Source organism: Tupaia chinensis, unplaced genomic scaffold (genome assembly GCF_000334495.1).
Source record: "Tupaia chinensis unplaced genomic scaffold, TupChi_1.0 Scaffold000099_1, whole genome shotgun sequence".
Classification (NCBI taxonomy): Eukaryota; Metazoa; Chordata; class Mammalia; order Scandentia; family Tupaiidae; genus Tupaia; species Tupaia belangeri.
The window spans coordinates 1177942-1192083 of NW_006159563.1; the positions used below are offsets into that span (position 1 = coordinate 1177942).

The window sequence follows — 14142 nt, forward strand, 5'->3', positions numbered from 1 at the left end:
CTGCTGCACCTGAAGCCACTAAGAAAAAGATTCCTACTATGTCAGAAATCCTTAAGAAAAAGCAAAGGAAGTTTGCAGAGCTGAAGATCAAGCATCTGAGAAAGAAGTTTGCTCAAAAGATGCTTTGAAAGGCAAGGAGGAAGCTTATCTATGAAAAAGCTAAACATTATCATAAGAAATATAAACACATGTACAGAACTGAGATTCACATGGCCAGGATGGCAAGAAAAGCTGGCAACTTCTACGCACCTGCAGAACCCAAATTGGTGTTTGTCACCAGGATCAGAGGTATCAATGGAGTGGGCCCAAAGGTTCAAAAGGTCTTGCATCTTCTTCATTTTTACCAGATGTTCAATGGCACCTTTGTTAAGCTCAACAAGGCCTCAATTAACATGCTGAGAATTGTGGAACCATATATTGCATGGGAGTGCCCAAACCTGAAGTCAGAAAATGAACTGATCTACAAGCGTGGTTATGGCAAAATCAATAAGAACCAAATTGCTTTGACAGATAACTCTTTGATTGCTCGATCTCTTGGTAAATTCGGCATCATCTACATGGAGGATCTGATTCATGAAATCTATACTGTTGGAAAACACTTCAAAGAAGCAAATAACTTCCTGTGGCCCTTCAAATGATCTTCTCCACGAGGTGGAATGAAGAAAAAGACCACCCATTTTGTAGAAGGTGGAGATGCTGGCAACAGGGAAGATCAGAACACAGACTTATTCAAAGGATGAACTAAGGTATCCACCATGATTATTTTTGTAATCTGGTCAGTAAATAAACAGAGTGACTGTTTTCAGATTGAATATATATATATATATATATAATGTATCATATAGAGATAGAAAAATGAATTGCTGAACCTGTCAAGTAAACCTCCCTTTCTCAACATCGTCCTTAGCAATAGCAGTTATAGCTCATATGTAGTTACTGTTAGTATCTACAGTTTGCAAATGAGGTGAGTGAGGCCTGCCAAGAGTAAATAATAGCCTAAAGCTGGGATAAACCAGATTTACCAAATTCCAAAATCTGTGGTCTCATCTATTTCACATATTTTAACTTGTAACATCAACAAAATTTAATGAATTTGATTGATTCAAAAGCCAAATATCTTACCTATTTTTTCTTTTTTCTTTAATTTTCAGACAGTGCATGAACTCACCAGAGAAGGAGGAGAGAGAGAGAGAAAGAGAGAAAGGTCCATCCAATGAGGTGTGGTCACGATGCAATCCTTTTCCTTCCTTTCTTCTTTCAGTCCGGACCATCCAATGAGGTGCGGTCACGATGAATTCCTTTTCCTTCCTTTCTTCTTTCAGTCCGGATTTTGGGTACACAGGCAAATGTGCCAGCATGTGTCTCGAGTCTCTTGGGCAGAGATTCCAACATTGGTAAGTCATGTGGAATCCAGTTCCCAACACACAGCACTTAACCACTGTGCAATGGGGTTGCCCCCAAAACACCTTATTCTATTACAAACCAGTTAGGAATACTTCTTAAATGTAATTTAAGATACTATCTTTATTTTATTGTTTCTTTGCTCCAAATAGAATGCTATTGATAAAATAAAAAGTTAATATCAATGTTTGAGATACAAATAATAGTATACATAAATTTTATGATTTCTCTGTGCTTCTGTGGGTACAAAATTGCTCTGTGCTCTTTAAAGTTTATTTAATCATAAAATTTGAGATGTATCATAGATCTGTAGGCTATTTAACTTTTCCTTATATGGATTAAAATGCTTTTTATAAAGATTATTGTTTTAATTGTAAATATGTTATATAGCCATGGGAAAATATTCAGCTATTATGGAAGGTTATAAAGTGGGAGAAAATTAGGTATTTTCTGCAGGTGTACCATAATACATGAGTGGATAGATCCACACTTGCATGTACTTTGCTATTTCCTTTTCAATATTCAATTTCATTAACCAATCTTTTTAATAACTGTGTAGTCACTTAGTACACATTCACAATGTGCTTAAGCAGGCCTCCACACATGCACATTACTATTTGGAGGAAAAAAATGTGACAATTAAATCCTTATACCTACATTTTCCCGCTTGTGCAAATGTATCAACAGGATAAATTTCTCTGTTGAGTATAAAAAGCATAATATGTTTGATATGTTTGTCCAATTTCTACATACTATAATAACAGAAACATTGATCCTTTTTAATATATTTTTATTTCAATTTCTTTTATACATTCGATCACATATGTTACTTAGTTTGCAAAGTGAATATTCCAACCTGTATACATTTCTCACCAGTCTAGTTGGGAATACTATACACATCATCCTCAACAGACAATAACCCATTTCTCTGTCCCACAAATGCCCCATCCCTCCATTTCTCTCCCCAATGTCCCTCCTCGGTCTCTCTTTCACCCACCTTCTTCCCACACTGTATCCAGTATTTATAACCATTTTCTACTTTTCTATATCTTCCAGTCATTCAGTTTCCACCATAGAGTGTGGACATATGATATCTCTCCTTCATAGCCTGACTTGCTTCACTCAGCAGTAAATCTTCCATATTCATCCATTTTCTGTCAAAAACCAGGGTCTTATTGTTTTTAATAGCTGAGTCGTATTCCATAGACTATATGTGACACACTTTTTCAATCCATTCATCTCTTCGTGGGCATTTGGGTTGGTTCCATATCTTAGCAATTGTGAATAATGCCACAATAAACATTGATGTGCAAGCACTTTTCCAACTAAGGATTCTTCAGTCCTTTGGGTAGATATCAAGGAGTGGGAATACTGGATCATATGGTAGTTCTATTTGTAGACCTTTCTATGAAAATATCATTTTGAAAGGAATAAAAAATAATTTTTTCTTTTCTTTGTACCTTTAGTGTATGACTGAACCTGATAATCATAAAGTTATCATGAAACCGCTGTATTAATTTTTAGAGAGATTTTTGCTATAGCGTGCGTGAGCTCGCCAAAGAGACAGAAACAGAGAGACAGAAAGCAAGAAATCACACCCCCTCAGGGGGGATGGCCATATCACAATCCCTTCTCCTCCATTCTTCTCTCAGGATTTTGGGCACACATGCACACATACCCAGCATGAGTTTTAAGCCTCTGGGTCCAGGACTCAAACCACAGTTGACTGCATAGGAATCTCGCCTTGTAACCATTACCCCATCTACTGGTCTCAAAACTGCTTTGTGTTAAGACAGAGAGAGAGAGAGAGCAATGTAACCATTACCCCATCTACTGATCTCAAAACGGCTTTGTGTTAAGACAGAGAGAGAGAGAGACAGAGTGGAACATAGTTGCTAAATATGTGTGTGTGTGTGTGTAATGAGCATGATGAGAAAATAACTTGGGCTCTTTCATTTATTAGCTATATGATCTTGAGAACTTCAGTACTACTGTCCTCTAAGTCAGAGTTTCTCAAATGAAATAGTCTGACCAACACCCATGGCTATTTTAATCGTTACCTAAAAGAATGCACATAAGGCACTTAGTATAAGGCCTGGCACATAAAAAGCTGTCAATTAGCATTCATTACTATTACGTATCTATTTTTTCTGTATGTTTATCTTTTGTGTGTGTGACATCACTTTCGAGACCGGAGTCTCCACCTGAGTTAATATATTTTTGATATTTTGTTCATTCATTCATTCAATAATATTTACTGAACACCTACTATGTGCAGTGTAATGTTCTCAGAGTTGAGAATATAGTAAGCCTGTAGAAAATGACTCATGTTATCAAAGTGGAGAAATCAAAATGTTTTAATGTATTTTAAATTAAAAAATAGGATGAGTTAAAATAATACCTTCTGAAGCAGACTTTAGGATACTTCATTATACACTAAAGAATTGGTGTTATTTTAAGTTGATTTCGATGCTTTTCTAAAATGAAAAATGACATCACAGTTTGTGGGTCAATGGCTAGTGGGAATTCTTTTTACAGCTGCCTAGTGTCATTTATCTTAATCAAGCATTAAATAAGCCATTTTTTCTTGTTATTTAGAAGATCATTGTGTTTTATACTGACTTCCAGATTGTCAAAGAACATAGTTTATCCCTTATTTTCATCTCTTCATGTAGAACAATAATATAACAGGTCTCTAAATCCTATACTTCAGTTCACTGCTTTTAAAATATTGGTTGAATAGAATGATCAAGCAGCAAAAATTGAAGAAAAAAAGAGCCTAAATTAAATGTGTAGTTCATCAGAGATATTTAAAATTCAGTAATTTAGAATTAAAAAGGTTAAAGAACTGCAAAGCAGAGGGAGACCTTGGGGGAAAATAATAGGAGATACTTGCATGTGTAAGAAATGCACACACACACCCATGTGAGCACACACATGCACACATATATCAGAGCACCAACATTTAGTGGGTAAGTAGCAATCTTGTTACTTAAGTCTACGTATACGGCTTGAAAATGCTGGTGAGGAATCAAAGCCTGTCCAGAATGATGTCATAACAAGGTAACATGGAATCTGATTATGTGGAAAGCTGACTATTTACACGAAGAGGTCAGAAACCAGCTGGCTACATATAAACTAAAGAGAAACCAACAAACGTCCTACGACAGTTCTTATTGTTGATCTGCTGTGGACTTGCAAGCCTAGCACAATTTTCTAAAGACTCTGTTATTGAGAATGTTTTCTAAGTCAGCACAAATCCCCTGAAAAATTTTGTGTGGCTTGTTACATGAATTATCCTGGAAGCAATAAGAAAATATGTTTGTTTTGGTTTTGCATAATATTATTTGAAAATTACAGTGCTGTTTGAAAAAGAAGTAGCAACACTTTATGATTTAGAGAAAACACACACTGGTAGATTGAATAAAACAACTTTGAGTTTCTTCTATATGTGTTCTATTTTTATTCTGAAGGTTTGATCATTTGTTCAAATTAGGTTGGAAGTGGAAATTCAATGGACTTGTCTGGACTATCGCCAGTATGGAATATTGGAAGAAGTGCTTACCTGAAAAATTGTTTCTGTCATTGTCTGTTTGCCCCTCTTTCTTGACTTTCTCCTCTTCATTTCTTCTTCCTATTTTCTGTTACTCCCTTCCATTCTCTCTCCTTTATTTTCTTTCTCCTCCTCTTCTTTTCCCTCCCTTCTCTTTCTCCTTACGTTCTTTTTTTTTTTTTTTTGAGAGGTTTTTTTCTATAGGGCGCATGCCCTCGCCAGACAGACAGAGAGAGACATAGAGACAGAAAGCGAGAAATCACCCCCCAGGAGGGATGGTCATGCCGCAATCCCTTCTCCTCCATTCTCCTCTCGGGATCCTGGGCACGCACGCACACGTGCCCGGCGTGAGTTTTAAGCCACCGGGTCTGGGATGCGAACCGCTGTCGACCACGTGGGAATCCAGCAACATAGCCACTACGCTAACTGCTGGTTCCCTTTTCTTTCTTTTTCATGGCTCTAATATTATAACCAATATCATGAAAGATTATGTAAGTTTATCGCTTATAGTGCAAAGGCTACTACTAAATTATTAAAATGCTATCTTCCGCATCTATATTCACTCTCTTTAAAAGAGTAAATATGCATTCTAAATTGAGTAAATGGTTAATAGGAAGAAAAAAGATGAACTAGAACTGTTCAGGGTTATTCTTTAAAAATAGAGAAGATCTCCAAATTAGAAAAGATGGTGATGACACACTAAAGCTGTATATTAAAGCCTAATTACAAGAATAAAAATTACAAGAACAAAAATAAAAAGCTTGGGGCCAGCAAGTAGCCTGATGATTAAAGTGCTAGACTCCCACATGGCTGGCTGCTGTTAGTCCTGGACCTGCCTGTTTACTTTCTCTCTCTCTCTCTCTCTCCTTCTTTCTCTCTTTCTCTCTCTCACTCTGTGTGTGTGCGTGTGTGTGTGTGTGTCTGTGTGTGTGTGTGTGTGTGTGTGTCTGGTGAGCGCATGTGCCCTATAGCAAATTAAAATAATTAAATTAAATTAAATAACTCTTTGAAATATACAAAATAAAAAGGATTGCAATTCAAACATTAGACTGAAGGTGAGATTTCTTACCTATTTTGATGGAAATATTGCTATTATTTCCATTCTACAATGCTTTTGTTCATTTTTCTGGGTTGTTTTTGTTTGTTTGCTTGTTAGTAACTCTGGATTGTAAGAATTCTTGCAATGCTATCTAATTTTTGTGGGTTTAGAAAGCATTCAATGTTAGTCTGTGGAGCTATTCTTTTAGAATGGTTAAACATACAAAAGAAGTCCCACTTAAGTGTAATCCATAGTCTTGCTGATGTGATATGCATTAGTTTATTGATAGACTTGAGTATCAATCTCGTAGAATCTAAAAACTTTAAGCGCAACAGAGGCATTTTGACATTGAAGGCAAAGCTCCTTTTCTGAACATTTGGTTTTAATAACCTCGAAAATCCTCTATTTTACCTCTTGCACCTTTATGGGCACTGTATTTGGCCAGTCACTTAAAATTAAAGAAAAATGGTTAATGGTCCCCTTTCATCACAATGTAGTGTAGAAATGGACCACAGCTTCAAGAGTAAAAAGGGCAAGCACAACTAGTCACAAAGCAGTGGTGAGGTAATGACCCACTTGTTTGTCACTGTGACTCAGGGTACCCAGGCAGGGTCAAGATATAAACATTGCAACACAAAGCTAAAATGTCAACATACACTTGGGCTGGGCAATTCTGCCTAAAACAATCAATCCCCACCCGCTCCTCTCATTTTCCTCAATGTCCACCTCTGCTTTGCAGTTTCTTTAAAGTTAAAAGAATTCATGAAAAAAAATTGTTTTTGAAGATAGCTAGATTTTCTACCTCATGTATTCAAGGCCTATAGAACCTCTACTTCTTTGCAAGACTAGACAGAAGACACAATAGTCCAAACACCATACAACGACACCCTACGGAGTTGTGAAACCTTGAATTTCTCAGGAGAATACAATTTATCTCCTTGGCAAATATGAGTTTCCAGTATATTAGTCACTTACTCATAGTAGGCCCCAATGAAAATTTTGTTTTATATTTTTTAGAGTAGACGCAGGGTTTTTTTTTTTATAATTATAAAAATGTTTTGTACTTAGTGTACAAATATCAGAGAATCTAAAAGTCATACAGTATTTGTCTTTCCCAGAATGACTTATTTCACTTAGCATAATTTCCTCAAGATTCATCCTTATCACAGCATGTGATAGAATTTCCTTCATTTTTAAAGCTGAATAATATTCTATTGTGTGTATACATATCACATTTTGTTTATTCATTCACTTATCTATGGACATTGGGTTTCTTTCCACCTTTTAGCTATTGTGAGTAATGCTTCCATAAACATGAGGGTACAGATATTTCTTTGAGACCTTGTTTTCAGGTTTTTATATATATATATATCTACCCATAAGAAGAATTGCTGGATCATATGGTAATTCTGCTTTGAATTTTTTTAAGAACTACCATACTGTTTTAAACAGCGATTGCACCATTTTACATTCCCCCTAATGGTGCACAAATGTTTCTATTTCCCTGCACCTCACTAAACTTGCTACTTTATACTATCTATCTATCTATCTATCTATCTATCTATCTATCTATCTATCTATCTATCATCTATCTATCTATATATATATATGCCATACTAGTGGATGTGAAGTGACATCTTGCGATTTAGACTTGCATGTCTCTAACAAATGGAGTTGTAGAACATCTTTCACATGCTTATTGATTATTTATTCAAATACAAATATATTCTCCCAAAAAATGTTTATTAAAGCTCTTTGTCCATTTTGTAATCAAATCATTTCATTTTGTTGTTGTTGTTGTTGCTCAGTTGTAGGTGTTCTTTATGTATTCTGGATATCAATTGTTTGTCAGATATATGATTTGCAAGTATGTTCTCTCATTTTATAACTTGCCTTTTCACTCTGCTGGTTGTACTTGTTGATGTACAAAGATTTTAAGTGTGAGGTAGTCCCATTCATTTCTGTGCTTTTGGTGTCTCCAAGAAATTTGTGCCAAACCAATGTCATAAACCTTTTCCCCTATGTTTTCTCCTAGGAGTTTTATAGTTTTATGCTTTAGATTTAAGTCTTTAATCTATTCTGAGTTCATTTTTGTATTAGATTGTCAGAAAAGACATAACATGCTTTTTCTATGCAAAATGCATCATGACTTTTCAAACAACCCAATATATTGTATAAGACAAAAGTTCAAATTCATGTTTTTGCATGTGGACATACGGTTTTTCTAACACCATTTGTTAAAGACTGTACTTTCTCCACCGACTGGTCTTGGTACTATTGTCAAAGATTATTTATCATATACTCAAGGGTTCACTTCCAGGCTTTCTTTCACATTCCATTCATCTGTATGTCTGCTTTCATGCCAGTACCACCTTGTTCAGATCACTGCATTTTGTAACACATTTTGAAATCAGGAAACGGGAGTTCTCCAACTTTGTTGTTCTTTTTCAAAGGTCCCTTGAAATTCCATATTAATTAGAGGGTTTTTTTTTCTATTTATATGAAAATTAGCATTAACATAGGGATAGGGTTATGTTGAATATGTAGATCACTTTAGTAGTATTGACAATATTAAGTCTTTCAATCTTAACAATGTTAATATTACGTCTTTCAATCCATAAACAAGAATACTTTCAATCAATCTGTGCTTTTAATTTTGGCTGTGTTTTGTAGTTTCCATTATATAAGTGTTTCACCTCCTTTGTTAGGTTTATTACCAATATTTTGTTCTCTTTGATGCAATTATAAATTGAATTGTTTTCTTTTCATATCGTTCACTGTTAGTGTACAGAAATGTGACTGATTTTTGTATGTTGATTTTGAATTCTGCAAATTTACTGAATTACTTTGTTAGTTCTCAGTGTGTGTGTAATCTTTAGAGTTTTCTATATATTTCATGATGCCCTTTGTGAACAAAGATCATTTTAATTCTTGCCTTTCACTTGGGTGTCTTTAATTTATTTTCCTTGCCTATGCTCTGGCTATGACTTCCAATACAAATGATCCCAACTTAAGATAGTTTGAGTTATGATTTTTTTTTAGCTTCATGATGGTATAAAAGCAATATACATTCAGTAGAAACCATAATTTAAGTATCCATACAATCGTTCTGTTTTACACACTCAGTACATTATTCAGTAACATTTTAGTATAACACAGGCTTTGTGTTAGATGACTTTGCCAAACTATAGGTTAATATAAGCAATCAGAACACTAGTACTCTAGGTACCAATACTCTAAGCTAAACTGTGATGTTGGGTAACTTAGGTGTATGAAATGCATGATCAATTTGCAATATTTAAAATTTATGATAGGATTATCAGGATGTGATTGCATTATAAGTCAATGAGAACCTATACTATCTTAAGCAGTAATGGTGAGAGCAGGTATTTGTCTTGATCCTGATCTTAGAGGAAAAGTTTTCAGTCTTTCACTAATGAATTGCTGTGGGATTTTTATAAACAGTCTTTATTATGTTGATGTAGTTTCTTTCTCTTCCTAATGTGTTGTATGTGTGTGAGTGAGTGTGTGTTCATTTATTATGAAAGGGCATAAAATCTTATCAAATGTCTTTTTTTGCATCAGTCGATATTACCATTGTTTACAAAAAAGTTTCTTTTTCTTTTTTTTCTCATGAGCATGATATTCAGAGAAAGAGAAAGATGAGTACCCCCAACAGGGTCCCATGCTGTAATTTCCCCTAGCTTTTCCAGCTAGCCAGGATCAGAGACACACACACTCTGACACATACAGAGTGGGAGAACCAGCCCTGTAATTTTCCATATGGATCCAGCATTGCTTGCATGGCATATTATCACTGTCTACCAAGCCAGCTTAGACAATGTACCTTTTGTCTTTCATGTTAATATCATTACATTGATACATTTTTGCATGTTGAACCATTCTTGCCTTCTAGGAATAAATTCTACCTGGTCATGGTATGTAGTCCCTTTTATGTACCATTGAATTCAGTCCATTAGTACTTTGCTGAGGATTTTTGTATCAATAGTCATCAAAGATATTGCTCTATAGCTTTATTTTCTTGTAGTGTCTTTGTCTGACTTTGGTATCAGGGTAATGCTTACCTCATAGAACGATGTTGAAGTTGTTCTCTTCAAGTTTGGGGAAGAGGTTGAGGAGGATTGGTTTTAATTCTTTAAATGTTAGATTGAATTCTATAGTAAAGTGACATGGTTCTGGGTTTCTCTTTGTGAAGAAGTTTTTGATTACTGATTTACTCTCTTTACTAGGTAATGGTCTTCAGATTTTCTATTTATTACTTAGTTTTGGTAACGTACCTGTTTCTAGGAATTTACCATTTATTCTAGGTTATCCAATTTGTTGGAATTCAATTATTCATATTACTTAAAAAATTATTATCATCATTATTAAAAAAAATCACAATAAGGCATGTATGCTCACCAGAGAGAAAGAGGGTGACAAAATATGTTGCTGGGTCCAGGACACAGACTTCAGTTGGCCATGTGGGTGTCCAGTGCATTAACCACCATGCCACCTGTTCTTCCCTCATATTACTTTTCTATAATCTTTTTTATTTCATGTAATGTCCTTTCTTTCATTTATAAGCTTAGTTATTTTGGTCTTATGTCTTTTGTTGATATTTTCAAAAAACTTACTTTGGTTGTTTCCTGTTTTAAAAAAAATCTCCATTTCATCTAACTCTATTCTACTAATTATTTCTTCTCCTGCTAGTTTTGAGTTTAGTTTTTAAAATTCTTTTTCTGGTTCCTTGATGTGCAAAGTTAAGTTATTGACTTGAGATCTTTGTTCTTTTTAGAGGTGTGTGTACTTACAGGTATTCTCTCTGTCTCTGTCTCTGAGTGGGGCCTAAGGAAGGACATTTGGAGGAGGCATATGGAGGCAGAGCATTGACGGGATGGGGAGGTGTGGTGTTATTGGTTGAAGATATTTTGATCAACTGGACTGGGGAGAAATGTTCACATATTGAAATGTTCACTTTGTAAGCTAAATAATGTGATTGAATGTATATAAAAATACATAATACTACTAATAAAAAATCTCTCTAAAAAATAAAAAATAAGTCAAATTTTTTAGTATCAAGGAGCAAGATAATCCAAATATTCTTCTATTTACTTGTTTAAATATGTCAGATAATATGCAGTTATTCCCTGAGATGAAGACAGAGGTTTGCCCACTTTCATTACAAGCTCATATAGGCTTTTCTCAAAGTTTGTTATATAATTATTTAATATCAGTTTCTTTTGTAATTTTAGATAATGTGGCTAAATTCTCTATCTTCAATTTTTTTTTTTTTCTTTGGAGAGATTTTCGCTATAGGGCGCGTGCGCTCGCCAGACAGACAGAGAGAGACATAGAGACAGAAAGCGAGAAATCACCCCCCAGGGGGGATGGTCACGCCGCAATCCCTTCTCCTCCATTCTCCTCTCGGGATCTTGGGCACGCACGCACACGCGCCCGGCGTGAGTTCTAAGCCACCGGGTCCGGGACACAAACCGCGGTCGACTACGTGGGAGTCCAGCGACATAGCCATTACGCTAACTGCTGGTTCCCTATCTTCAATTTTGACAGTATTTCCTGACATTTGAGCTTCCCTTAAAAGATGAGATAATTAGTAGTCTCTTTTTTCTTCCATCTTACCTCAGAAAAATTTTTGTTCCATCTTTTGTTAGTTTTGCTTTGACGTTGAAATAATCCGGGTAGTTACCATTTTTGTTCTCTCCTGAAACCACAAATAAACCTCCCATATAATGTCCTTAGGCTGTCCCTTAAAGTAGAAAACAGAGAGTTTGCAGTGTTACACTTGAAAGCAGAAATAGGTAAGTGCCATGACACCTGATACACCAGCTTTTTAAAGTCTTCTCTATGAATCTGGGCCACCAGAGAATACTAGCATGAAAGTCCAGGGATTTCTTAAAATCTTAGTGTTTAGGGGACCAGCAGGTGGCATAGTAATTAAGGCACTGGACTCCCACATGGCTAACTGCTGTTCAAGTCCCAGACCAAGCGGCTTGAAATTCATGCTGGATACACATGCGTGCATGAATGCCCCAAATCCCAATAGCAGAATGAAGGAGAAGGGACTGCAGGTTAGTCATATCCCTTGGGGGTAGGGATTTCTCACTCTTTCTCTCTCTCACTCTCTCTCCGGCAAGCACATATGCCCTATGGCAACAACTGAAACGAACAAACAAAAAAACATCGTGTTTAGTTTATTAACTATTTTTTTTTTGAGAGGTTTTTTGCTATAGGGCGCATGTGCTCGCCAGACAGACAGAGAGAGACAGAGAGACAGAAAGCAAGAAATCACCCCCCGGGGGGATGGTCACGCCGCAATCCCTTCTCCATTCTCCTCTCGGGATCTTGGGCATGCATGCACACGCGCCCGGAGTGAGTTTTAAGCCACCGGGTCCGGGACGCGAACCGCGGTCGACTACGTGGGAATCCAGCGACATAGCCATTACGCTAACTGTTGGTTTCCCTAGTTTATTAACTACTTTGATCAAGATTTTGTCATATTGCTTTTCCTTCTGGATTTTCTACTCTGATTTCTACTCATTTTTTGTCTTTTAGGTTTTTCTCACACTATAAGCTGTATTTCTGCTCAAGTCACACATTGTCCCAGAAGCCCATTTCCTGAGCTTCCTGGTCTACCTCTCTTGGGACTGCATGTTCCTTGTACTTGCTACAGCCAGGTCATCTTCTGAGCGAGAGCTGCTGTTTCCACCATCCTAGGTCACAGACTGCCCCTGCCAAAGCACACTCAATAGGCTCATAAGATGATTCATAGGTGGCGAACGTACTTAGTGCTTCTATGTCTGAAACTGTACTCCAGAAGAATTGTGCTTCAGAACATGGAAAGTATCATTCTGAGTCTCTTTTCTTTGTAAGTTGGGACTTTTTCTTCCTAGAAGCTTGTAGGTTTTTAAATGATATTTTCTGAAATGTCATTGTAATGCAGCGTGATGGGGTCTTTTCATTCCTGGGTTGGATACTCTCAAGGGGGTGATCAGTTTAGTTTCTTGAGTAACTTCAATTTGTTTGCCTCTTTCTCTCTTTTTTGAGGCTTGTATTAGTTGAATATAGCTTCTCTCAGTTTATTCCTCGTATTTCCCATTTTCTGCTTTCTTTAGCATTTTGATAGACTGTTTTGACTTTGTTTTTCAGCATCTCTATTAAACGATTAATTTTTGCAACTATATATATATAGATTTTGGGGTTTTTTTTGACAAGTTTTTGCTGTAGGGTGCGTGAGCTTGTCAGAAAGGCAGAGAGACAGAGAGACAGAAAGTGAGAACTCACCCCTCAGGGAGGATGGCTACACCGCAATCCCTTCTCCTCCATTCTCCTCTCGGGATCTTGGGCATGCCCACACACGCGCCTCGCGTGAGTTTAAGCCACCAGGTCTGGGACTCAAACCGTGGTTGACTATATGGGAGTCCAATGACACAGCCATTAAGCCAACTACAAGTTCCTTTGCAACTATATTTTAAATCATGAAGACCTTTCCATCTCTCATTGTTTTATTTCTTATTTTATAGACATATTATTTCTTAAATCATTTTTAGAATATTTATTAGAATGATTTTAAGTTCCTTTTTGTTCACTAAATCATTTCAGCTTCCTCAAAGGTTGCTTTTTAGGTTTTTTTTTTCCTTTTAATTTGGTATTTCTCTTTTTTTCTTGAGAGAGATATTTTTGCTATAAGGTATGTGCACTTCCTGGAGAGACAGAGAGACAAAAAGTGAGAAATCGCCCCCCCCAACGGGGATGGCTAAGCCGCAATACCTTCTCCACTCTCCTCTCAGGATTATGGGTACGCATGCCCACACGCCCAGCATGAGTTTCAACCCACCAGGTCAGATACTCAAACTGCCGTCTGCCGTGTGGTAGTACAACACTTTAGCCACCATGTCACCTGCTGGCCCTGGTATTTCTTTTTTTTACGTTATTTATTCTCCTTACATGCTAGTGTCTTCTGTCTGTTATTAAGGAAGAAGGTCTGTGTGGATGGAGTTGTTTCTATTTTCACATAAATAAGACCGTTTTCCTGGGTCTCTCCCCTTTTTACTCAAATTTCTTCCTGGGATAGGCCAGGCAGTACTGACTGGTCGGTCATACCTGATTTAGGATCAGTTTTTTGGGAGCT

The 14142-nt window shown here is 36.5% G+C and overlaps 1 pseudogene; it reads left to right on the forward strand.

The window, feature by feature from the left end:
• Positions 1-745, forward strand: part of LOC114006909 (60S ribosomal protein L7-like) — an 812-nt pseudogene extending 67 nt beyond the window's left edge.
• The last annotated feature ends 13397 nt before the right edge of the window (positions 746-14142 follow it).